This window comes from Rhinolophus hipposideros, assembly GCF_964194185.1.
Source record: "Rhinolophus hipposideros genome assembly, chromosome: 25".
Classification (NCBI taxonomy): domain Eukaryota; kingdom Metazoa; phylum Chordata; class Mammalia; order Chiroptera; family Rhinolophidae; genus Rhinolophus; species Rhinolophus hipposideros.
The window spans coordinates 12355358-12382834 of record NC_138071.1 but is presented as its reverse complement, the minus strand read 5'-3'; the positions used below and the strand labels follow the sequence as shown (position 1 = coordinate 12382834).

At 41.0% G+C, this 27477-nt stretch overlaps 1 protein-coding gene and 1 pseudogene across 4 annotated transcripts in view; one reads left to right on the top strand and one right to left on the bottom strand.

The window, feature by feature from the left end:
- GRM8 (glutamate metabotropic receptor 8) overlaps positions 1-27477 on the top strand; it is a 707399-nt gene that overhangs the window by 34281 nt on the left and 645641 nt on the right. The window lies entirely within an intron of this gene.
- LOC308492887 (large ribosomal subunit protein eL32-like) lies at positions 2984-3430 on the bottom strand (annotated as a pseudogene). Its single transcript has one exon. The product of its transcript is annotated as a large ribosomal subunit protein eL32-like (transcript).

Sequence of the window (27477 nt, the reverse complement as noted above, 5' to 3'; positions counted from 1 at the left end):
CCATGATGATTGTGGCCAGAGCAAAAATTTTTTTTTTTGCCCATTCTTCCTTTGTGAGCCTGCTTTATTATTCTACCCTAAGGCTTCTTCAACCTAAGCTAGAATGTATTTTGGTATACCTATATTTTAAAAACACTTTTGATCTTTTGAGAGTGCCTCTAGGTTTTCCTATTAGATAAACAGCTTTTTGTACCTTTTGTTTCCATGGTAATGGATTCCAGGACTACTGTAGAAAACCACTAGCTTTTTGTGCCAGTGGAAAGTTGGAACAGGATGGACTAACACAATAAACATCCTACCTGTAAGAGGAGAGCAAGCTGATGGAAATACTCTAGAACCATGGTCATGAGATGATGTGAGCATTTTTTATTTTTGCTGCAATCAGCAGAATTTGGAAAGTGAGTCCCACATTGCCGGCAAGTGGTTTGGGAGTATTAGCATGAAATTTAGTGTTCATTAATCAGTTCAAGGTAGAAAGCACTAAAGTAACTTGAGGCATTAATTGCAAATTTAACAGTACATAAGAAGCCATGGAACCTCTTTGAGGAATTTTCAGCAAACTTCCCAAATTTTTACAAGTGCCAGGTCTGCTCTTGAGAAGATGGAGGAGGATGGAGGTGGAAGAGGGCCTTTCTTGAGATGTTTGCCTTTTGCTGAAAGGAAGATTGTTTCCAAAAACTCAAGGGAATCTACCTGGTATGTCTGCAAATATACCTTTTAGGAATCTAGGCTACAGAGCCGAACTCAATAGAAAAATCTATTAGAGTTGGCCAAAGACAGGGTAAACATAAAAAGCAGAGATTTTCTGGGGAATATAGAACTACTTTTATCAAAAGCCTTAGGTTTCTGAGTGTGTGGAAGGAGAAGAAGTAATCTGATTTTTTTGGGTTAACCCTGACTCTGCCCCTTGAGCCCCGCTCTTTGTTATCTCATAAGGGAGCAGAGCAAGAGGAAAGGGAAAAGGCAAAAGGAAGGAAAGAGAACGAGAGAGTGGAGAGGAAGATTGGAGATGTGTGCCTAGTTGATTATGCTTGTTTGAAAGGAGAGAATGAATCAAATTCCTCTTTTTTCCTAATGTGAATTTTAATATTTAAAATTACCAATGCCATTTTTGAGGATATTAAGATGCTTTTATGTTGAACTGATTAAAATTACATTTGGAATAATGAATGACATGCAATGTATAAATACCCTCCCTAGACATCTTTTTGCTTTTTTAAATTTTAACATAACAATTATATAAACAACTGTAATGGAAAGTTTTCAGAAGCATTTTTCTAAGAGACAGGTTTGGAGGTTTGGGCGGCCAGAAACACAGGGCCAGCAGGTTGTATGCAATGGTTTGCTATGAGATTGGGGGCTCCCCACATTCCTGGAAGGATTTAGGACTCCTGCCTCTAATAAAATTACAGGGAGGTGGAACTACTCTGGAACTCATTATCCATTTTTTCCTTAATCTTTCTAAGACTGAAGATGCCTGTTGAAATAGTCTTTATCTGGTAGGAATTGTTTACCAAGGCTGACTGATTTTGAACCCAGCTCATTTCTTTAGCATTTGGGACACGGCTCCAAATGATGACACTTGCTGCTTCCCCTTGCTCAAGATACATCAGACCTTCATTAGAGCCATCTTCGTTCTCGTTTCCCAGCAGTATAGACTGCACAGAGAATGGAGCTTTGGGCTTTTGTAATTGGAACATAAATGTACCATCTCCCCTTTGGAGGGAGCCTCCACCAAGCTGAAGGTTAGCTGAGACCCAAGCTTTGACAGGGAGCTCCTTTTGATGCTGGCAGGTCAGCCTGATGGTTTTGAAAAGAGCCTTCCATGACTACTAGTACAAACATTCACCAACCCACGGTAACACCCCAGGCAAAGCTCTGTGGAATTGCCTGGAGGGCTCCTCCTGCTGTCCCCACCCCAAATGCATACCTGAGAAGCAGATGGACAGTGCTCCCTTGTGAAAAGGGTCTAGTGAGCTCTGGAGTGATGCTGGCATAAGAGGTGGACATTCCTCCACCTGCCCCCTACCCTTTCAGTCTCTCCTTTGCTTTCTTTCTGCTTTCTGTGGATTGCTTGAACATTTCATAGAATTCCATTTTGATTTATTTCTATTGTGTTTTAGAGTATATCTCTTTATATAGCTTTTTTAGTGGTTGCTCTAGATACTGAATTTATCTATACATAATTAATCACAGTCTACTGGTGTTGACATTTAACCAGTTCCATTGAAGTGTAGAAACTTAACCCCCATCACCCTCCCCTTTCAATGGCTGTTTTAAATATTTCCTCTGCATACCTTGAGAAGTACAATAGACAGTGTTGTGGTTTCTGCTTTAAACACAAACCATATTTAGAAAATTAAAGAGAAGGGATAAAATCTGTTGTATTTACTTATTTTTTTGCTTTTTGTTCTTTCTTGATGTTCCAAGATTCCTTCTGTTATCTTCTCCTTTCTGCTTAGAGAAAGCCATTCTTAAGCCATTCTTTTAAGGTAGGTCTGTTAGCAAAAGATTCTCTTAGTTTCTCATCATCTGAGAATGTCATTCCCGAAGAATATTTTCTCAGGACATAAAATCCTGTGTTGACAGTTCTTTCATTGCTTGAAAAATATTGCACCACTTCCTTCTGGCCTTGATTTCTTTTGAGAAATCCTCTATCTTTCAATCTGTTTTTCTCCTCTAGTTCATGCATTGTTTCTCTCTGGCTACTTTCAAGATTTTGTCTTTGTCTTTAGTTCTTACAAATGTGACTATGATGTGTCTTGGTGTGAATTTCTGGGTTTATCCTGTTTGGTGGTCACTGAGATTCTTAAATCTGTCTTTTACCAAGTGTGGGAAGTTTTCAGCTGTTACTACTTCTTTGAATACTTTTTCAGCTCCACCCTTTTCCCCCTCTCCTTCTGGGAGTGAGATGACCGAAGTTTTTTTCCTTTTTTGGAAGAATTTTATGGTTTTGTTAAAGCACAATTTGCACACAAGCTGTCTATTCATTTTCTTCACTGTGCAGCCAGGCATTGGGATTGGTGACTCTGATGGCCAGCTGGGCTGCTCTTTCCACAATGGCTTTGTGGTTCTTTGAGGAGACGTTGTGAGCAGTCTCAGCACAGTAAGATTTGTTGCACATGTAGAGCACTTCAAGCTCCTTGACATCGTGGACTAGGAACTTCCGAAAGCCACTGGGCAGCATGTGCTTTGTTTTCTTGTTACTCCCATCACCAGTGTTGGGCATCAAGATCTGGCCCTTGAGTCTTCTGAGCACCTTCACTGTCAGTGCCTCTGGGTTTCTGCCAGTTATGATTAACTTTGACATATTGGTCTGACTGGTGCCGGATAAACTTCTAGGTCCTCTTTTTGATGATCTTGGGCTTCACAAGTGGTCTGAGGGCAGCCATGATACCGAAAGATGAATGCCACCTCCGTAGGCAGCACAGAGGAAGGGCGACCGAAGTTTTTTTAAATAATCTTTTGTTATAATTTCATAGGTCTCTGAGGCTCTGTTATTTTTTTTCTAGTCTACTTTGTATTATTTTGATTGGGTGTTTTCTATTTTTCTATCCTCAAATTCATTGATTCTGTGCTCTGTCCTCTCCATTCTGCTGTTGAACCCATCCATTGAGTTGTTGTTATTTAAAAAAAAATTTAGTTGGGGTATATTTCACTTCCAAAATTTCCACTTGGTTCTGTTTTGTGTCTTCCCTTTCTTTGCCGAAAATTCCTACTTTGCCAGGACTTTGTGGGTTTTCATTTGTTTCAAGAGTGTTTATAATTGCTTATTGAAGCTGGCTGTGAGAAGGAGGGGTGCTTTGACACTGCTCCCAGGTGTCCTCCAATAACACTCCTGGCGACTGGCACTGCTGAGTGGTGCTGGTGAAGCCCCGACTTCCACTGGCCTCCCCCAACACCATCTCAGCAGGAACTGCACCAAGCAGAGATAAAAGACCAGACGTCTTTGAAACCATCCTGGTGGGGGTATTGGGAAAGCTCGTTACAGTCCAGGCTCCCCACCAGGGACTGTGGTGTTGGGATAGGGGGTGGGACACCTGTTTTTTTTTCCTGCTGTGTTTGACTGGAGCAGATTTATTACCATTTAAAAGTTTTCTATCTAAAAGGAGTTAGGTTGCCCTTGTCTTGGTTCTTTGGATAGAAGGAGGAGTTTTTGTTTTCTGTCTATGCTTGTTGGCATTTCCATATTGCTGACTCCTTCAGTTTCTAGTCTGGAATGTAAGAGAAGAAAATAAAATATAGGAACTCACCACCATGTCCTTCCTTGGGTCCTGAGGTCTTTAACCTTCTTGACTTCTCTCTACCTTTCCAAGTCTTCTTGTGTCTGTTTTAGACATAGAATGTCCATGGTTTTTAGCTACCCATGAGAGGAATAGGGAACAATATGTTTACTCGCTCTTCCTGTCAAAGCCCCTTTTGGTCCTTATCTTTATCTGCACTAGATACCCTTCGAGTTGCTTCACTCTCTCAAGGTCAGAGGACACGAGGGGGTTTCAGGAACATCCAATGATTTGTAGGAATCTTAGCTTGGGACAGGAATTGCTTCAGAGTCTAGCCAGTCCTAAGCACTGGGGCTGTGGCAGGGACAGTGAGCTGAAGTGGCCTAGTCACATGCTTTGTAGTTAGATGGACCTGGGTTCAAACACATTTCCACCACGTGATTGTTACATAACAATGGCACTGATATGGCCTCTCTGAGCCTCATCAGTTCATATCTGTTATGAGAATGAGAAGGGGTAAATTTCTGGTGCCCGGCACATAGGAAGTGCTGTAAAAGAATAGCTGTTATTGGTATAAAGCAGGTTATAAATTCTTCAGATATGTCATCAATAATCTGACCTTTGTCAGGAAAGAAACAAACCCAGTGAGGGTGTTGTTTTATGTAAGCAAGTCATAGTTAAATAATAAGTCTCAGAAATGGTGTTTTCCTATCCAAATACCACATCCAGATAAGAATGTCAGTCAGAACATGGAACAAGCTCTAAGGAAGCAAGATACAGTCAAGCAACGGTGGCTTGTGTTAATATTAATGCTATGATGAGACCCTATTCTCTGCTTAAAAGACTTCATGCTACAAGAACCAAATCAAGGGACCTTGGGGGAGTTTTTGTGCTCACGAAGGAGAACTGGAGGAATGAGTCACTGATAGTATTTTAGGCAACGTTCTCCTGCTGATAACCTCAGCTTGATCGTTCACTGACTTCAGAATATGTTTTCAGCTCCTAACTACAAGTCAGGTGAGAGCTGCAAGGGCAGGAAGGAGGGACTCGGTGCTTTTCCCAGGAGGAAGGGTGGACATCTCAGCTCGAAGGGACAAGGGGGCTATTCCTGGTTACCTGAGGCACTGGACTTAATGCTGATGGGCTCTGGATGAAGATAGTCTATGGGGGCCTTTCGACCATTGTGGGGGCTGAGCCAATATGCAGCTTGGAACACTCAGGGAGAAGCACAGCTTTAGGTCAGGTTCCCAAGACGGGATGCTTACACAAGTGCTTTATTAAAGGGAGTTCTCAGGAGAGACTGTGGTTTCAGGTAGAGTCTATTGTCGGCCTGATCCTGGGTGATGGTCTGTAGTGTCCATTGCATCAGAGCCTGTTCTGTCTTGAGTCAAGGAAGTGGGGGATTTGTATCCTTGTATCCGTCAGTCCTTAGCTAGGAACAGCCCACCCCTAAATCGGAGAATTCCCAGGCACCTTTGGGCAATGTGGCTCTATCCCCCAAGGGCAATTTTCTGAAGAAGGGTAGAGGTGTGAGGTTAGCAGTGGCTCTATCAGTAGCTGGAAGAGGGATCCCTGGGAATATGGGCAGGGCTCAACATGGCCTCTAACCCCAGGCTTTGTCAGTGGCACCAGGTGAAAACCATTGGCTTGGGTAACAGAAGGCCTGGCTTCTCCCTAATTTGCAATGTGACCTTAGCGAGTCAACCTCTCTGTCTTATGTGGAAAAAGAGGATTGGCACAGATGGACTCAAGGCCTGGTTGACTCAGGTGAATTGACTGAAGACATTGGATTTAGTATGACCCACTTCCTGGTCTTTGGACCATGGGGACCTTCAAGATGAGCAAAGGAGGCAACTGCAAGGTTATTGTCACAAGGTCTGAAACACGGGGAGGGCTCCTTGGCAGCCTGTTAGGGAGGAGCCTTCCTTACTTCAGGGCGGGGGACTAGAATTGGACCTGCACAGGCCTCGGGCCAGGGACAGAGGGCTGTGTGGCTTGGTGACCAAGGGGACAGCAAGAAAGTCCGTATGAGGGACTTAGTTTAGAAAGCAGTTTCTGGGAAGGACAAACGGTCCTTGCTCCTTGTCTAAGTGGTTGCAATGAGAATCTGGTCTAGTTCGAAGTTTGCATAAATGTGTTCAGTATCTGGACTTCAGCTCCTGAATTCTGCAAACTATGTTCTTGCTTTTAATTCCACCTATCTAATAAGAGCCCGTTGGGAAATCGATTGCATTGTTAGTAATATTTTGCAATATTCTTTGGCTCATTATTGTAGCTTATGCTCTGTTCAGGTGAAAAGGCAGATGTTTCTGCATTTTCATACCTGCCCATATGCAGGAACTCGACAGCTGTAGGGAGTAGTGCGAGCAGTTGAAATTAAGAGGATGGAGTAAAAGCCTCAGTCATTTCAGTCCTTGGACTCTCTCAGGATAGTGGAGCTCGTCCCTCTAAGGCAGAGAGTTTCTTTGTGTAGGATAAAAGTTTCTAATGAGAATATTTTGTTGTTGTATGACATAAGTGGTTGATATTTTGCTTAGGCCAAGCATTTACAGTCTGGAGTTGGAAGTTGCTGAGAAGTTATCAGGCTTGATTAATTTATTAATAAAAAGGCGTGATTCTTAGGGGACCAGTATCTTTTCCCCATTTTTCAAAGGGCTCTGAATCTAACAAGGCTTCAGTCTCTTTCGAAGGGAGGAAGGTCTCAGCTTGGTACAGAAAAAGGAAGTCCTGCCAGAGAGTGGGCTGCCTGTTTGTGTGGGTCCTGCCATGTTCGGGGTTTGCTGAGTGGATTGACTTTTTCAAAGGAGGGGTCAGCTGGTGGGGCTGACTTGCCACGTGGTCAGCAGCTACGTGGTCTGCTGGGACTTGTGCACCTCGGATGTGTCCTCTGGGTGGAGCTTTTGGGATCGCCATGGAAGTCCACAGGCTATCACTGGTTTTGCGCGAGGATAGTGTGGTGATGACACCTTTTCTGCTGACTCCCTTTTCCTGGGCACTTGAAATATCCGTGGTCAGAAACAGTGGCTTATTTATAATCCTATGCATAACTATAAAACAGTTTCATTTAGAAAGAAAAATTAATAATTTTAAGTACCTTCATCGTGGATTTTGTAAAAACATGGTATGCGGAATAATTTTTGCTATGGAAGACTAAAGTCTTCACTGTATTCTATATTTCAGTCTCGCAGTAGCTGACATTCTAAGGATGAAGGTTTCTTCTTTGGCTGAGATGTCACCCGGACAGATATCACCATTTGCTACTAATGATGATTGATGGTAGTCCAAAAAAGTCGCTCTATGTCAAGAGGGCACTTGGAAAGCAGGTTATAAAGAGCAGTTCTCACCGTCTGAAAGTGTTTGTTATCACTCATGCTTTGATGCAGCAACACATTGCAGTTCGTAGCATAATGAGAGCCAGGTTTCAGAAGTTACCGCTGCAACCAACTCTTACTTGCCCAACTATAAAGACAAACTATTTTGAGGATTAAAGGATGGAATCCCTTTGTGCTTTGTTGAAGCAGAACTGAAAGGTTCATAATGACAGACAGAACCATTAGGAGGCATGAAAGAAAAACAAGCAGCAAGGCTGAAAGTGTTCTGTGCTAGAAAGGCGTTGACGCTCTTTGAACATTTAAGCTCAAATAATGTGCGGTCCTTTATCTCCGAAGATCACACTACTGACCCACTGTCAGTGAGGCATGTGCTTTGGGTTGTTTTCCAGCAGAACGGATAGCTTTTTTTTTTATTCAGGTCTGTCTTCTCAGGCGTGCCAGAGGTGTCCTCTGGGACCAGTGACAAGCCCTGAGGAGCCGAAAGGCTGGATTGTAAGAAAGGGGAGGCTGGATTCGAATGACTAACGCCTGAGTGTTTGTAAGGTGCCAGATTCCCTTCTAAATACTTTTTATGAATCACCTCAATTATTTTTCACAACCAACCACCCAATGAATCAGGAACGCTCATTACTCCCACGTTATCAAAAGAACTTACCCAAGGGCACACAGCTAATAAATGGTGCAGCTGGGATTTGAACTCATGGAGGATGATACCAGGGCGGCAACTCTTAGGCACCAGGTCCCGCTACCACCTAGTTAGCAGTTGAGAACATGGACTCTGGAGTCAGAGAAGCGTGGCCTCAAATCCTGACGCCCCCAACTGACTGCTATGTGAGTTATGTAACAGTGTTGGGGCAAGAAAGGAAGTCAAGCAGAGAAGCCTGATACAGATCATGGTATATAGAAGCCCCCAATAAATACTAGTCACTGTGACTGTTAGTGTTTTGTGTTTGTCACATAACAGAGTGAAGCTAAGAGACTGTAGTTCTCTATTTGATGATGCATAAAAAAGAATTATCTGGGCATTCTTAACAGTGAAGATTTCTGGGCCCCACCAATAAGAGAATCTAATCTAGTTGGGCCTGGGGGAGTGGTGTCTGGTTGGACCAGGGACCTGAGTTTTTAACATGGACTTTATGTGGTATGGAAAGGGTGGTCTGCAGATCCCATGCTGAGGAGCTCTGTGGCGTGTTATCCTAGGACTGCGTCAGCCTCCCTGCCCTGTGCCCATGCTGGTGGGGCTGACTGGCCTCCGGCACTGTGCGCAAAGCTTTAGATTGTACCCAAATCCAGTTGCATTTCATAACTAATTTATGCAGTGAGCCATAATCAAGCACTGGCGTGGAACACATGTTCTGTAGACTCTCTCTTAATCATTAAAAAACAGAAAAGTAAACCGGCAAAAAAAAAAAAAAAAAAAAAATTTAACCATCAAAAGTCATTGATGTTTCATGCTTCAGTATCGGCCATTTTAGGATGTGTGCTGGAGCAAACACAGGAGTAACTGACAGACTTTTAGGGCTGGAAGGGATCTTAGGATCGTTGAGTCACATCCTGGTTCTAGAGGTGCTGAAAATGAGGACTGGAGAGGTGAAAGAATGTGCTTAAAAAGCACCCAATTAGTTGGCTGCAAAGTCCACAATGCAGCTTTGACGTTAGATACCCTGGAGACCTCCAGATGAAAGGCAGTACTTGAACCCTTTGGGAAGTTCTACAGTCTGAATGTAGGGTGACTGCATAAAGGGAGGAGGAGTCTCTCACTTGCTGGCTGCTCATGCGCTCTTTTTCTGTCCAGATGCTTTTCTCTGCCATATCTAGCCAGTCACTTCCTGCTCATTCTTTAGGGTCTTTCGTAAATTGCCTTTACAGTTTCTCTGTTACCCACACTTGCTCCCAACAGAGTTCATTACTTCCTCTTCAGCAACTACGGAACCTTATGGCACGTGCTGCACTTAACTGAAACTTTTTTGCTACTTATTTCCTGGGGTGCAATTAGGTGGCACAAGTGGACGTCACTCTCCTATTTTTCACACTTATAGACATCATTGACCATTTACGCATTTATTCTCATATGTTAAGGGAGTACCTATTATGTATACCAGGTTCATTGAGGGGATACAGAGAAAAGCAGAGTGTGGGCTTAATAAATGAGAAAACACATGAAAAACTAGGTAATGTAAAATACTGATATGTACGATGAAGAAAAAGGAAAAAAGAGTGACGTGATGGATAAGTGATATGGTGGCGGGGCTCCTTTTGCCCGGGGGTCAGGGAAGGGTCTCCTCAAAGCATTTCTAATTTGAACTGAGACCTAGTTAATGAGACATAAGATCCAGATGAACACCTGAGAGGAGAGTATTCTAGATGAAAGGAAGAGTATGTGCAAACGAGAATGAACTAGGCATCTTTGAAGAACAGAAGGAAGCCGGTGTGGAGAGAATGGAGTGAACAAGAAGAAGAGTTGTGTTGGATGAAGACTGGGAAACAGGCAAGGCTACAGCTCTTGGGGCCTTGGAGGAGTTTGGAGTATAATTTAGTGGTAATGGGAAGCTATGAGAGGTGCTTTAGCAGGAACATGGCATGGTAAAACTCACATTTTTAACATCATTTCTATCTACCAAACATTGCCTTGTGTTCATATTCTTAACACGATATTTACCTATAGATCCGTTTGCGCTTAAAGAAAAAAAAATCTTTTAGGAATTCTTGCTAAACTCTTTGAGGGCCAAGTTCATGTTTTAATTCCTTTTACATGTCTAACACTTTGTGCTGTTGTGCCTGGCAAAGAGTAGGCTTTTTTTTTTTTTTTGAGTAAATAGTTTCTGAATTATTTTATCCTTTGGAATAAAGAAGTGGTAAGATGCCTAGTTCTCTATGTGGGGTGACTTTTATTTTTTCACTAAGTCCATTAAATGGTAAGTGTAGCATATTGTGAAAATTAATTGGTTGACATCCCAGATTATCTCAGTTCACTTCAAACAGTTTTTAGTTCTATAAAATTCAGGTACAGCTAAGCTGGGAGGTAGCAGAGTGGGGCCTCTTCAAAGCCCCTGAAGTTACAGATACGTTGTCTCACTAGCATTTAAGCATCAGAGAGGGAAGGCCTGGTGGACTTTTACCTCTGGTATCATGAAAGACGGAATATTTTGAGAAACTCTTCTAATCATACACACAGAAATGCTGGATATCAGGCAACAATGTGTAGCTAAGCTCATTAAAATTTAAAGTAAATCCACAGGAACAAAAAAATATAGAGAGAACTGACATCAGGGCGGTGAGGGGGCGCCTAAGCTATGGCCTGATTGGGGCGGGGGTGTCTGAAGATAATGGAAACTTGGAGCCTTGGTTTTACTGCCATACAACTGGGGGTGAGTCGGGGAGGGTTGTGAAATAGGAGAAAAGGTCTTGAGAACTATAAGGTGGGGAGTCAATACCAAGAGCTCACAAAAAACCAGGAGTCTTAAAGATCTGTACCCTCAGTGAAAAGATGGAGAAGAAAAACCTGGCAAAGAAAGGTGCTATGAAAAGTTATTTGCTCCAGCCTTAGCTGGGATGCGGGCATGAAAAGAGTTTCTCTTGAGAATTCTGACCTTATGAGGGTTTTGGGTTTAAACTTATATTATTCACATATGCTGTCCAGGAAACCTCAAGAGAAAGAATTGGGTTAAGATGATTCTAGTGTGAGAGAGACTCAGAATGTCTGGCAAAGTCAGATGAGAATTCTCTTTGGCAGAATGTACCCAGAGCCAAGGGTTTCTAGGATCCCCACAGATTGAAATTAACCACATATAAATTCACAATAAAACTTAACCAATTATACACAGTATACAGCACATAAATCAAAACAAAGAATTGCAGAATTAGACTTCCCAAGGCCTTTACTGTAAAAGCAACCTGAATTAGAATAGAAACTGAAATGAAATTCTGGAAATAAAGAATATTATATGTGAAATTAGAAACCCTAAGAGAAAAAAAAAAGATTTAATTACTAAATATTTTGTTTTGAAAATCTGACACATAAGGGTTTTGAATTTTTAATATTGTAAAAGTCTTACACATAGAAAAGTGTAAAAATCATACATTTATACCCTGATGAATTTTCACAAATTAAATGTGCCATGTGACTAGTGTTCAGCTCGAGAAAAAGAACATTATCAGATCTCTGAAGTCCTTCATGTATCTTCCAGATAACCTCCCCACTCTAAGGGTAACCACTATCCTAAATTCTAATATCATAGTTTACCTGTTTTCTTTTTAAAACATTTCATAAATCAATTTATATAGTATATGCATTTTTATATATGTCCTTTAACTCCCAATACAGGAAAAAATAAAAACATGAAATTTATTTATATTTTTCTATATAGTTGTAGCTTGCTTCTTGCTATTGCATATAGTATTCTATTGTGCAAATATACCACAATGTATTTATCCATCCTACTACTGATTGGCATTTGGGTAATTTCCAATTTGGGGCCATCATCTATCCATTTCTGTTTGTTTATACCTAGGAGTGGAATGCATAGAGTATGCAGGTGTTTAGCATTGGTAGAAACTGTAACAGTTTCCAACGTTTTTCTCACCTAGGTGAAATCTAGGAAATTCAACAAATAAAGCCATATTCGCAACGTCAAAACAAATGTACAAAACCTTGTGGAATGGATGTATTAACAACAGATTAGACCCAGCGAAAAAAGAATCAGTGATTTGGAAGATAAATATGAGAAATTACCCAGAATGCAGCACAGAACGAGAAAAGAATTGAAAAAGAGAGAGATTAAGATACATAAAGGATAAAATTAGAAGATTCCACTTACGTCTAATTGAAAAAGGCTCAGTGGAATTGAGTCAGAGAAAGAGAGCCTAAAAGCATCTAACTTAACATCCTTCAATAGAAATATAATGTGAGTCACACACACAGAAAATTTCAATTTCTAGTATATATGTTTTACTGGATCCTACATGTATCCAAATATTGTAATTTCAACAGGTAATATAAAAATTATTGAGATGTTTTATATTTTTTTTCGTACGGAGTCTTCGAAATCTGGTGTGTAATTTTACACTTACAGAACATCTCAATTTAGACTAGTCACATCTCAGGGGCTCAATAGCCACATGTAGGTAGTGACTATGCTATTAGACAGTGCAGATGTAACTACTAAGGGTGTATAGGGAAGAAAAGGCCCCTCGATGTCTGGAGAAGTGAGCCAGTTGAAGCAGAGGGCTGTGTTGTGAGGGTGGGAGGAATGTGGGTTAGTGTAACACCAGTGCTGGCATCAGGCTTTACGTTTATGCACATTTATATACCTCTGAACACTTGTTATACCCTTCAACCTCCAGTAAATTGCCGAATTACAGCTGTTGAGTAGTTCAGAGCAACAGTAAACAATAGCTTAGAACAAGAAGAGAAATCTATCATATCTGTTGAACTTACAGAAGGGACTGGGAAACTCAGAATTTAATGATTCTCATGCAGATTTGACCAGAAGCCTTACGTGAGCACGGCTGACATTTACATCAAAGTTCACTGTGTGTATTAATAGCAGCAGGCAGGTTGGACGTGGCTTTCGTTTCTTTGGCTCTCATGATATGAAAACTTGAAAATGAATGCAAGTAGGCTGTTACCTTGGTTTTTATGTCTCAGTTAAAAGAGAGCACCATGTTCTCGTGTGCTCATACAACACAAAACCTATAGTATCAGTCTCTGAATCAAATACCTTATGAACTTGACCCAGATAATGTCAGACTTCCTGGGAAATTTCATGGTGGGTAAGATATAGGACTGTAGTCAGTTAGGTCACAGTTGCCACCGGCTTCAAAAGCAATGAAGCAAGGCGCTTGGAACCTCTGTCTAGCCTCTGCTATTTGAAAAGTAGTAATAAAATTGAAAATGCATTCTTGTCCTTCAAAACACCTCTAAAGTACTGTATGTATTTGTGTAATGATAACACCTTTTATGCTGGCTCTGCCACTCCAAAAATAGGGGTGGGACTATTATGCAAGGGAGACCATTGTGTAAGGTTGTGATTTTTATGATGGAAAGAAGTCCTTCTTTTTCCCATAGTCTAAGTATGAGACTGATGCAGCCAAATAAATGCTGCCATTGTATTTGATTACGAGGCTAGTAGTGAAATGATTAGGTTAATCCAAATGTCCCAAACTGGAGTATAGTGTTCTAGGATGTTTTACTGTACTGACTTTGAGGTACTCTTTATATTACCTTTCAGAGGTTTATGAAACAGTCTGTCTAATGTAGAACCTATAGTAAGTTGACCACCTTAGACAGTATGTGAAAGCGTATCCATCAGATATTGAGCCTTTTATTTGTGCCCGTTATCTATGAAAACCAGGGAAATTTCGTAGCCAGTGCCAGTTTCCTCCTGGTGTCATGCGGTTGCCTTTCCCGGTGATGCTGAGTATCATCCAGGGGAAAGTGTCCTAGGAGCTGGAGTGTCTGATTGTATGACTAGGGGAAAGTCACTGATCGCTTTACTTTGGGTGCTCTTGCAATTAAAGAGATTCCTCACAGCCATTAGGATTAGAAGAAGTCTTAGGGGTCATTTATTCTCACCTCACACCCAAATTATTAGAACTCTCTAAAGCATCTGTGATAAATGACATCTAGCTTTGGCTTGAACGCTGGACGAGACGTTGCGCCCCTGACAACGTAGGACTCCATTGCTTATTATTTCACAGGGTTAGAACATTCTCCTTTGCATTGGGCCAAAACCGTTTTAGCCAATGTCCAACTTATAAGAGACTTGGGAGGTAAAACATCATAAATGTGAAAGTATTTTTCAAACAAAGTAAAAAGATAGTCTGTAAATCTGTTATCACAATATTTACAGATATGGACCTCCATGAATGGGTCTGGTCTAGTTTCTAATACCTAACTTCTTGCTCTTCTTTCCACAACTCCCCAGACTGAAAGAATCAACATTTTTGTGGTATGGCTTCATAATCCAGGCTTTGAGCTCCTGTGGGTTTATTTTGAGTAGGGAAAAGAATTCTGCCTCTCTAGATTAAGCAGGAGCCCTCACTTTTTAAAAAGTTGGTTTCATTCTTATCCCCAGAGTAGGACATTCCAACTCATAACAGGGTTAGGCATGCTCCCACTTATAATGAAGGGCTTGCTTGCCTGGACTCCGGAGCCTTCTCTGGGATGGAGATAATGCGAGAATTCCATGTGTGGGGGTGCTGTTGCTCCCTGTGGATTCTACAACTACAGTGTGTCCCTGACTTGTAGCTCTCTTTCTGTAGGATAGTCACTCACCATTCAGCTACTATTTGTTGAGCGTTGATGGTAGTGCTTAGCACTGTCTTTCTTGGGAAGCCCTAAATATCCTCTTGAATCTGATGGGTCATGGCGAGAAGACCCTCAATGAAGACGGGGCTATTCCAATGAAGATGGAGCTAGTCCAGGCTAGTGGCAGAGGTCCGGATGACCTGGACCTCCATGGGATTTCCCTTTAGGTGAGTTAGAATCCCCAAAAGACTTTACTCCCCAAGACCCCCAACCCCCCGCACACTGGTCTTAGTCCCTACGAGGATGCTAGAATCCCCTTGGTCACTGTACTCCGACTACCCTGAAAAATCTGGATCCAGCTCTCAAGGTTTGGACTTTACCTGGGAGGGAGGAATGTGGCAAATGGAGCAGCAGAGCCAGGCAGACTCTGCAGAATTCTCAGGGTTTCTGTTACCTCAGTGTTCCTCTTTCACTGAACACTCAACAGCAGAAATCTTGGCTAGGCTTCCTACCGGACAGCATATTCTTGACTTTGGCGGGGTTTTAATGAGCATTTGGCCCTGGTCCTAGGGTAATTTCTTCCCAACAGCTGCTGTGAGTCTCTGCTCCTCCTCAAACGAAGTTTCCAGGTGAATTTACTTCCTCAGCATTCTCGGAGTGCAAACTGAATGTGCAGTGTGTTCTAGGTGCTAAATCTTTTTGGGGTAGAGAGCGCGGAGAAACCTGAACTATATTTAAATGAACCCAGTAAGTCCCTAAGCTCATGGTTGGCTGCCCCTTGGTTTCTCACAGCAGCATAGCAGCTCCAAGAAGCACCTCTGTTTTAAGTATTTATATCCCTTGATTTTGACACACACCATTAGACATTTCAGGGTAAAACTTCTGTGGGAAATAGAATTGGGAACTCGGTATCCCCAAGGAAAAAAACTGAAATAACAGGAAAAAGAAAAGACATTCAGGCAGCCCACCAGCTGGAACACTCAATGTCGCTCTCTAATGAAATGACGGAAAACAAGGGACTGCTGTGATTACCGGCAGAGTGAGGAGAGGAGAGGCTGTAATAAGGGATCATGTCAGATGTACAAAAATCAAGTGGCTAGAGGCCTTGAGACTGGCAGGTCTATGAGTTTTGAGGTGAACAAACAAGGTGATAATTATAAAAGCTTTGTAATGATTTCTTTATGGGTGTGCCTCCCGAAGGGATCCTAGGTTCTGTGAGGGCGGAGGCACAGCAGAGACTGGCTCTGGGGTCTCAGTGTGGGGTACAAATCCTGGCTCCCTACTTGTTGTCCAAGTTACATAGCACGTTGCTGCCTCAGTTTCGTCATCGATGTAACAGCCATTGCAATAGCACTTTCCTCACAGGGGCATGGTGTGGATTGTTAATGGCAGGTCAAGTACTCAGCATGGTGGCTGGTACTTCTTATGTGTTAGGTATTATTATTAATTGTTAATTATTATCATCATCATCATCATCATCTATGTTTCCATAGCCCAGAGTGGTACTTGGCTCACAGCTGACATCCAATAAATGTTTGTTGAATAAATAAGTGAGCATTTATGATTAGTATTTTAATAAAAGTTTCATATTTATTTAATTTTTCCCTCCCCTGCTGATTAATATTATGTGATATCCTATTAAAACATAGAGAACTTTGGAGTAAGCATACTGAAAATAAAGAAGGACCAAAAGCATAGATAGTAAATACAAATATTCTCTCTTAAATCAAAGTATAATAAGCATTTCATAAATAAAAATATATACACTTCAATATGCTTCATTTTGCAAATGGTATAAATTAGTGTTGAATTAGTTGTATTTCTCTCCAGCTCTGCTTCTTGTTCTATGTTTAATGAAAAATGGCAGCTTGTTCTCCAACATCTAAGCCAGAAATCTGGGTGTCATCACTGTCTCCTCATTTTCCCTCATTCCCCACACCCATTCATGTTCATGGACGTACAAGCTATGTCTATTTCATCTCCTGATTAGCTGCTGAATGTGTCCTTTGTGTCTATTCTGTCTCTGCTCCAATTTCCTTAGTCCAGCTACTGTCATCTCTTATCTAAATTAATGTCATAGTGCCCTGACTCATCATTAAAGAAAAGTCCTCTGGGAATGCCCAAAGCAACCAAAGTTTGAAGTGCCTGTTGGCCAGCTCTCCAGTGTTCATGCACATTGTATTTCTGAAAGATTTAAGCAGCTTGGATTTCTATGGGTCTGCAGAATGTGGGAGGTATTGCTTCCTCTTCTACTGAATTATGTACACAAAGACTGCTGCTGAAACTAGTTGGACGTGCATTTGTGGTACATGTTAAGTGTTTCTGAAGTTCGCTGTTATTGTGGAGCCATACTAATTCCAAGGAAATAAAACTTCTCAGGATTACAGGAGATCTAGCTGTGGAAAAATTTGCAAAGATGGGAAAATCATTTTTATGTGTATTAGAAAAACATAAGTTATTTAATCTAAATTTAGTTAGCAAAGCCCAGAGGTATCTTGAAGCTGCCCTCCTTAGGGCAGTTGATACTCAGGGAAAGCCATGCAGGACTATAGAATCAATCTCTTAGAATTCAGAGGCTAAAAGTTTCTACATTGTTTAGGGAAACCCATGTTAAATGGATTAATAGTCACAATCAGCAGTTCTAAGAGAGGACTTTACCACATTTGGGCAAGATTATTGGCAGCCATACCTGAATGGTGAAGGAAGCCAGCTTTGCCAGGAATCACAAAGCACATTGGTAGAGCAGCATGACTGCATCTCACCATGAGGTCCAATTCTTTAACTCTGTAGGTCAAAGTCGAGGTCGAGGAGGATGCTAGATAGTATCCAGTGATTGGGTGGAGAAATATGTTTGTCAGAAAATCAAATCAAGCGGTTTAAAGACTGATTCTCATGTCTTTGATGCCAACGGCTCTTAGTTTCCTTGTCTATCCATATCTGGCAGGACTTCCTAACGGAATCCCGCATGGATTGTGGCTTTCAGAACATCAGTCTTTCAGAACATCTCTCCTATGAGGATATAGCTGTGAAAGAAAATGATCATAAACACTTCTATTCCTGACAGAAAAACAGGGATGTGTTTTGTGCGTGGGGGCCTGGAGAGGGGTGGGGGAAAGATGAGAAATAAAGGGGAATATATGGAGTCTAGCTAGAGAGAAGTAAAGGTCAGTAGAGAAGAGAGGAGTGTTTGTGAAAGGCCATGTGAAAAGTTTGGGCAGGAAAAAGTTGTAGGACCCAGAGGACCAACTGTAACCTGAACAACGGGTGAGTGTCCATCTTCCTCTCCTCACGTGTCACAGACCCCAGGGAAGAGTTGTCACCCTGGATGCTGCTAGTGCCCCCTGCTGAGCACCCTGGAGAGCTGCAGGCAGCCGTGGAAAGGATAGCTCCAGAAAGACAGTGATCTTGTTCGTGGTGGCCATGGGACATGACATGTCAGTGAGCCATGTCTGTTACCTGGCTCACGAGGAGAAGTCTAGGAAAAAGGCCAGAGTGGAGGAACATAAATGGTTAGTTAGTTTGTGCTTATTGAATGTGAAGTGACATCTGGTAGAACCCCCCAAATAATTAAGGGAGACTTCAAAGGAAGCCTGAGCCCTAGTAATTCAGGCATTAATGGAAATGTGACTACATTTTTATTCATGGGCTGGTGAGACTTGCAATATTTGGAATATATACAGTGCCTGAATTCTAAAATGCTATGATTACATTCTATTTAATAGCATTCACACATGTGAGACAAAAAAATTACTTCGCACTAATTTACAAATGAATCACACAGTTTTAGCCCAGGAAGGAACTTTAGGAATAATCTGCTTCAACCCCCACGTTTACAAATTCAAGTCAGAGAGCAAAAGAGAGGAAGTGACTAAACTCTATGATGCTGGATATGTTCGTGGCAGAGGTTGGATTGTATCTGCAGCTCCTCGGTCCTAGACTTAACCATTTTAGACCAAAAAGGAAGAGGAAGGGGTGACATAGAAAAAAATAATTTGTAAAACATACGAAGTACGGCTTGATCTCACATCAAGGTAGAGTCCAAGAAATTCCATTTTAACAATAGTTATATACCAAAACATTAGTGGTTCTCTATAGTTCTCTGAATAATAGTGTGTACTTAAAAAAAAAGTTTCTGAAATTTCAGTTCTGTGATTAGATATCCACATAACTGTGTCTTTGATTACTTTGTTTTCTGCATCTCCTCTATGATAGGTTTTATTATGTGAGAAATTTAGTGGTAGTTTCGTTGCGGGCCTGGAACAGAGGCGTCCAACATGCCAGCTTGCTCTCATCTCAGCTTCGCTCTGGCTGTTTCCTCTAACTTAAATACTAGTCCTCTGAATCATCTCCTCATCTTTTACGTCTCAGCTCATGAGTCACCTCTTCTGAGAGACTGTCACTCATCATCGTTTGCTCCTCAGGCTGGTCTATCCTAGTGGCTCTCAACTGAGGGTGATTGTCCCCCAGGAACATTTACCAACGTCAGGAGCCATTTCTGACTGTCATGACTGGGGCAGCGGGGTGCTAGGGGTAGAGGCCAGTGATGAGGCTAAATATCCTATAATGCACAAAACAGCTCCCCACAACAAAGCATTATGTGGTTGAAAATGTCCATAGTACCACCCCTTGAATATAAGCTCTCCAAGGCCAGGAACTGGGTTTTGTTCATTGTTATGCACGGTCTAGGAAAGTACTTGGCATATAGTAAGTAGGTGCTCCATAAATATGAGTGAAATTGATTGAATGACTCTGTCTCTACTACTGGAAAAATAACTTACAAGGCCAGCTGTACTGTGTGGTGTAGCCTTCTCACTGATGAGAGAAAGCCAGGCAAAAGTACTGGGTACAATACAATAATAGCTTTTTTTCTTTTTGGTCCCATACAATCAGGATCAGCCCAATTTTGTCTTTCAGAAAACCAACAAGTGCAAACCGGTGAAGGTTATTGAAAAGGAGTGGGTCCTGCCTGTGTGACAGCTGCCAGTGGAATCCGGCAGCTCCTGTAACAGTGGTTCTCTAGGCTCAGACGGCAAAAGGGCATGGAAGTGAAGCCATTTGTACATAAGCTACATTTGGAAAAGAGTAACAACTTATTGATTCAGGCTGGTCAGGAAGGCCATGTTTCTTCTCCATGTCTTTTCATTCCTCGTGTGGGCTGAATTGAGAACACAAATTCTACTCAAACGTATTAACAACCTTCTAGTGTAAGCCATTGGTCATGAAGAAATAAAAATAATTATTTGAAGCACTCCAGAAGACCGGAGTTTCAAGCTGGTTTATTTTACCTGATATATTATATAAAAAAGAAAGAGCAACGTGCATTTAATACCAAATCGGAGATACCTCAATACAGTTTTCTCAATAGCACTGAAAAATACATTAGTGAGTACGCCTAACGAGCAAATGTGATCAGGAGTGTCATGGAAATAAAGACTGGAAAGGGTCTTAACAGCTTTAAAATTCACAGATGGCAAATCAAGTAAAAGATCTGTTCATCACCCTCTGAACACTCTGTAAAATGCACATCTGAGGGCGAGGAAGTTTCTAATGGCAACGGCTGCACTTTTGGAAACCTCCGTGGGACCCTAGGCTCTCTGACATGAAGCTCTTCTCGTGTCTTGCTGCAGAAGGGGGAGCAGCTTTCCTGACCACACCGCTTCTGTACCATAAAACTGTGAAGCCATTGTGCTTGGTCAGGAGTGTGTGAAGGCAAAGAGGAGCACGTCAGATATGTATAACAACACACTGGAGATTGTTGGGCCATGTACCATGTTTCATAAAGTCTTGAATAAACAGCTTGATGTAGAATATTACAGACTAGTGAAAGCTGCTTTCTAAGGTTTTATGCTCTTTCTGTCCACAGTTCAGTGAATATTATGTACATTAATTGCATGACTTGGCTACCAGATTCTTTTATGCCATGAAAACGTAAATGAATGAATGAACTCCACAGTCAGTTAGAATGCCAATACATTTTGACCGTGGCTCATATTTAATGTATGTTATATTTTAAAAACATTCAGCTTAGTCCCTCTTTATCTGAATTCTATACATTTAAGTAATTTTGTAAAAATAAAAATGAAAAAAATTCTACAATTAGGACATTCCTTTTCTAGTTATGAAGAGTTTTTCCTTTCTTTGTCCTTTTTCTCTTCTGCCTGCCCTACTCTCCTTTCCTTTCTTCCTTAAATCAACTCATGCACTGTTTAACCCTTTTAAGTCCCAAATTTAATCACCTGCTTTCTTAAATATTTGTTATCTAATACAAAAATGTAGAAGTATATTTGATAATATTTACCTAGTCATAAAATAAACATAATTTCGTTTATAACATGGAGCTCTATTAGATGCCCAGATGTAATATGGATCAAACCATCTCTCCTGAAACATAATTTATGGTGAAAACCTGACATGTAGCAGTTGGCCTCTAAGACAAGTCTTAGGTCTATCTTCTAAGCGAATGTGAGGAAATCGTCTCAATAGTATAGACTCAAAAGCTCTGGCTTTATTGAGCTAAAAAGACAAATATATTCTGAAGATGAGGATTCTTGATTGTATGTCTGTTAATCAGCATTAGGTCAGAAGGATCTCAAAAGAAGAGAATGGCTGATTAATTTTTAAGAAGGCTGGGATGAAACAGGGCATACTTGAAGAGGTTCACGATCTTATATCAATGAAGGAGTGAACATTTTATTGTGTGGAGGCAGGCTTCAGAGTTACGTGAACTTGAGTCCAAATTCTGCTCATCTGATTTACTAGGTCCTGAATGACTAACTACTTAAACTTCTCGAAGTCTATACATTGGCAAAATGGGGATTAGTAATACATCCTTTGTAGGATTATTATAGGGCATGGGAATATGTACAGAAAGTACTTTCTTTTTTGGTACCCAGTAGGCATTAATAGGTGGTTGCTATTTGCAATATTTATGTGTAAGCAGGTAAAATGGAGTGCATTAAGAATTTGGTAAGTTCTGTTTTTGTAGTCTTGTTTATAAGAAAGAACTGATGATTAACATATACACACAAAACATACATGCACAAGTATACACACACTCTCTGCCCGAATTTGTTTCTGGGATATCAGGTTCAAAATAGCATCTTTCAACAATGGATTTTGGATGTTGCTTCAACTTGAAAATGAAGATTACTAAAAAATCTTCGGATTTTAATCCTGCTATAAGTAGAAATTAAATCTGACATTATCTACATGTAAGAGCTCCCAAAGTATTGATTATTTTTGGAAATCCACCAAAGAAGTTGGGATGAAGTCTGAGTTGGGACAAAGGTTTCAGCTTCCGGTTAGTCAATTCCATCCATTTACTAACCAGGTAAACAAACTGACAGAGACCAGAAAAGGTGGGGGGAGTGGGGAGTCTAATGAAACTCGACAGAGAGGTTTTTATAATGGAATTCTCCTTTTTAAAATTAAAATCATGTTGGGTGTCTTGACCATGACCGCTTAAGGGATCTGAAAATTCTCTTTTACCTCCCAAACCATTTGGGGCTATTATGTAGGCTGCAGAAGGCAGGGAAATTAGACAAGTGTAGCCTAATTCTCTTGTCTTCTCCATGTAACCCCCAAATCAAGTATAGGGCCTCCCCCGGTCTTTGGGGAACATTGGCTGAGTCAATGTGTGGTTGGATATAGGGAATGGCAGCTGACTTGCATTGATACTTCTTGTGAGAATTGAACCCCACACCCCAAACATCTCAATTACTGCTCAATTTTAACTCCCTGTAGAAGACCAAAAAAATGTACAGGCTTTGGTGAGCTTTCAATCTGTGTAGTCTTTCCATGTTTCCTCAAGCTCAGGCTCACAGCCTGTGATTTGTTGGTACCAAAGCTCTTTCTTTCTCTTCTCTAAGAAAAATGTACACATGGTGTGTCACCCCAATAAACTTTAATTATGAAAAAGAAAGAAAAATGTACACATAGTAGATAATATTTCTACATGTAACTTAAACTACTCTTGGTAATTTGACCTACATCTACAAAATAGGAAAGCTGAAGTTAAATATTCTAAAAACCAATAGTGTAATGCATTGAATGGCATTTTGTCTGAAGCCTCTTTTTTTGTTTGTTTTTCCGCTCAGAGGATCTTTCAGCTTAAAATAGGCACCCGCCCTGCTGTCATTGTGTTCCCCTGGCTAATTTAGATCCTGTACAGTGCTTAGACTTGGGAAAACAGGGGACTAGTTTGTATTTTTCTAAATGGAGGCACAATTTGCATCGTTTTTTTAACAATAGGCAGCGGGCTGTCAGACAAGGTTGCTGAAAGATGGAGGGATGGTTTGAGGACAGAGTAGAATGAAATCCTATCCTCATGTGGCTCTGTTCTCTCAGAAGGTGGCACAATATTTTAAAAGCCAAGGCCTGGAACTGCCTGTGGTTGTCATCTTGAAGGGTAGATCAACATCCAAAGCAGCAGAATCTGACTTTTGTCACATGTAATCTCTGCTAAGAGATTGGCTCTCATGTTATGTAGAGATATATATCTCTGTAAAAGAAGGGACTGTCTATTAGCAATGTTTTCGTAGTACTTTGTCACTGTTGTAAAATTGCAATAGGACTGACTTGATCATGACATATGTTTTCATTTTATTTGAAAGCAATTTTAATTTCTACTTAATAAGCATTGAGCATGTTGTCTATTAGCAATCATCTTTACACGGGTTGAGTTGAAAATCCATCAGAGAATATGAAATGAAACATAGCATACTTCTTTTGCACTAGACCGTATAAGCCAGAGGTCAAATCCTAGAATAGGATAATGGACCAAAATAACTCCACATAGTGTCTCAATGAGAAAAACAATTAACAACAATAGCTAGCATTTATTAAGGACGTACTATGCACCTCTGCACCGGGTGCAATACTCTCATATTACAGATGAAGAGACCAAAGGATTAACTTGTCCAAGGTCATATAGCAAGTCAAGGTCAGAGGGGATGTTTGCACCTATGTATATTGAAATGCCTGCCGCTCTAAAGCCCACATTCTTCGCTATTATCCTTTACTGCTGTAATTATACACTAGGAAGTTGAGGCAGAGGAAAATGAATTATGTTACTAAAAGCACAGGACTTATTACTTAGAGAGCTTGGGTAGGAGCTACATCTTTGGACTGACAGTCCTTTGAGGCACTCTGAGCTTGTAGGTCAGCTGGTGGTGAAAGCTGGTCTTACTCTTCCCTGGATGCCCTCTCACCCCTGTGGGAGCTGCTGATCTTGGAGATGGGGCCTCACGTGGCTTGCTCACACTTCAAGTATAATTCACGTTGTGCTAGGGATGAGATGTTAAAGCTTTTGGGATTTTTATTAAGTGGTATTCTTTCTTTGTTTCTGTTTTCTGATAGTTGCATCAATGATGGAAATGTTTCCTGAAAACATATGGCAGAAAGAGCTTTTCAGATGGGCTGGGCTCTGGATTTTAGCGATGTAGAAGCTTATAGAAACAGCTTCCTAAACTATGAGTGTATCCCCCCACCTCCCCATCTTCTCTGCAAGACTGTAGTATTTGAGAACGTGATTATGACGATAGGTTCCAAATCACTGTGTTTTCTTTTGTTTTTTGTTTTAATTTTTATTGGAGAATATTGGGAAACAGTGTGTCTCTCCAGGGCCCATCAGCTCCAAGTCGCCGGACCTCCACCTAGTTGTGGAGGGCGCACCTCAGCTCCAAGACCAGTCACTGTTTTCAATCTTTAGCTGCAGGGGGCAGAGCCCACCATCCCATATGGGAATTGAACAGGCAACCTTGTTGTTGAGAGCTCTTGCTCTAACCACCTGAGCCATCTGGCTGCCCCTCCGGAAGCTCAGCTGCAGCTCGTTGTCTTCAATTTAGTTGTGGGGGGGTGCAGCTTACTGGCCCATGTGGGAATCGAACTGGCAACCCTGTTGTTCAGAGCTCACACTCCAACCAACTGAGCCATCCGGCCACCCTCCAAATCACTGTTCTTAACCCAAAGTATTAATAATTGCTCAGGAAAAGCTACTGCTGTACTCTTTAAGCCTCAGGAAGACTGGGGACTTCTTGAAATGCCCTGGAAGTGTGGCTTTAAATGAGAGTTGACATGGAGACTTATTTCATCTCACATTCACTTTGAAGTTTTGTCCTGTGGTGCTAACCCACTTAGGGATCCCACTCTTTTAAGGGGAAGCAGGTTTTGATTGAATTGGGTCTTCCAACAAAGGATATGAAAAATTCAAGCTTTACTAAGCCTGAAACACTGACCTGGGTCATTAGGGCAAACTCTTCCTCTCCCACCAATTAACTTAACACTTTTGAATGGACATGGATGAGAGTTACGGCTTTATAGGCACATTTATGTTTGAAAGTTGTATACACGATGACATTGTATTATTTTTGTGGGAAGAAAAATATTAAAAGCAAAATGTTGAAAATATTAAAAGCATAAAAAAACAAATTTGTGTTATGCATTTACTTTGAGTAAGGCTCAGTGTTAGCCATTTAGGGGCATAGTGGAACATTCTGACATGGCTGTGTCCTTACGAAATGTATTACCTATTAGGGAAACAGTGAATATTTACATAAGTCATACGGTAGATATGTGAGGTCTGACAATTCAGTTTGCGAACTTGTTGCAATGACGTTGCTAACCTTTTTTGATATCAGAGGGATTATTCATTATGAATTTATACCAACTTGACAAACAGTGAACCAAGTTTACTATTTGGAAGTGCTGAAAAGGCTGCATGAAAAAATTAGATGAAAACGACCTGAACTTTTTGCCAACAATTCATGGCTCCTGCATCACAACAATGTACCTGCTCACAGGGGGTCTGTGAGGGAGTTTTTAGCCAGTAAACAAATGACTGTATTGGAACACCCGCCCTTCTCACCTGATCTGGGCCCCCGATGACTTCTTTCTTTACCCTAAGATAAAGGAAATATTGAGAGGAAGACATTTTGATGACATTCAGGACATCAAGGGTAATACGATGACAGCTCTGAGGGCCATTCCAGAAAAAGAGTTCCAGAATTGCTTTGAAGGGTGGACTAGGCACTGACATCAGTGCACAGCTTCCCAAGGGGAGAACTTTGAAGGTGACCGTAGGGATATTCAGCGATGAGGAAAGTAGCACTTTTTCTAGGATGAGTTCGAGAACTTAATTGTCTGACCTTGTATGATGGTAGAGAAAATTAAAAGCTGTAATTTTTCTAAAGCATTGACTTTGGATCAGAGTACTCAGAGAGGGTTACAGGTGGGAAATGGCTTAGACCTTAAAATATGGGTAAAATTTTTGGTGTGAGAGGCTTGAAGGGGGGAAGCAGAAAATATATTCAGGGAATAGGTCAGTCTGGATAGAGTAGGATCAGCAGGATGAGTGTTCCTCGGGATTTTGGAATGAAATTGAGAAGCGTGTAGTTGTCTGTGCTCCCGCCTGACACATCTTCTCCAACACAGGTTTTGGGAAACTTCAAATATAGTTAGACATTGTGTTTTAATAACATGAAGAACGTGAGGAAGGCAACCCAGTCCATCCCCATACTTATTGAGACCATGACCTTCATTTTCAGCAGTTCCAGGGGTTCTTCTTATGCTGTACAGCATATAATTTCTTCTTGGCTTGGTGTCAAATATTTTTTATGTCTCTCAGACTTCCTTTCCTTTGTAAGCTCCGTTGGGCTCCCTGAAACTGGTGAGAAGGCACAAACCTAGTGGGTGAAAGCAGATATGTCATAAATTAGCATAGAGGAACTCAGAGAGCTTTGTTTGGAACATTCTGGACTCTGAGACCATGGTTTGCACTATCTCCCAGAAACAGATTTTACGGTTCAGCTTCCTGGAGAAGCCATCCCCCCAACACTCCTGCCTTGGGAATTTGAAAAAAACTGCAAATGGACTAAATTTTAAATGAAGCTTTAGCACCTATAACACACTTTGTTTAGCTATTCAAAATAATGATGCACAATTTGGTAGCATAAAACATATGTTCCTCTCTTACGCATTTGTCCTATTTACTTCCTCCATGTTTTTATATGAAAAGGTACTTCACATACATTCTGTGCCCCAGGTAGTATTTCCTAATCATAATATTCTGTAGATCTTTTCATGTTGAATTTACTTGTGGTGTGACAATACATTAACTGTAGCAGTTGTTAAACACTATTTTACAAGAAAGGGGGAGAAATGTGTTTCATCAGTTTGCGACCACAAATGGAAACATACATGCAAAACCATGAATTTTAATAAATGTGACACAAGTTAACAGAGCATGGAAGACAGAAGAATGGAAAATGGTGTCTCTAAATCAAGTTAATGTGGTAACAACCCCAAACAAACAACAGATTGGGCTTCTTCAGCAAAACACACTAAAGAAACAAAGGTTGTAGGAAATTGTTCATAGTATATTCTTCATTAAATTGCAGAGGAGATTATCTGACAGACTTAAGTACAAAGCCAGTTATGAGAAATTTGTCCTCTTGGTAGCTAATGTTGAGAATATTATTTATATGAACAGGCAAAATAGGCTGGCAGTCTGCAAGCAATTATCTAAGTTTAATGGATGTGGTTCTGCCTATAAATCTGGGTAATGATGGCATATCTCTTATGGGACTACATTAACTGATGGGTTACCATAATCGTATGGAATCAAGGGAATGTCCACTTGAAGATTAAGGCATCAGAGTGATAGCTAGCTACTAGC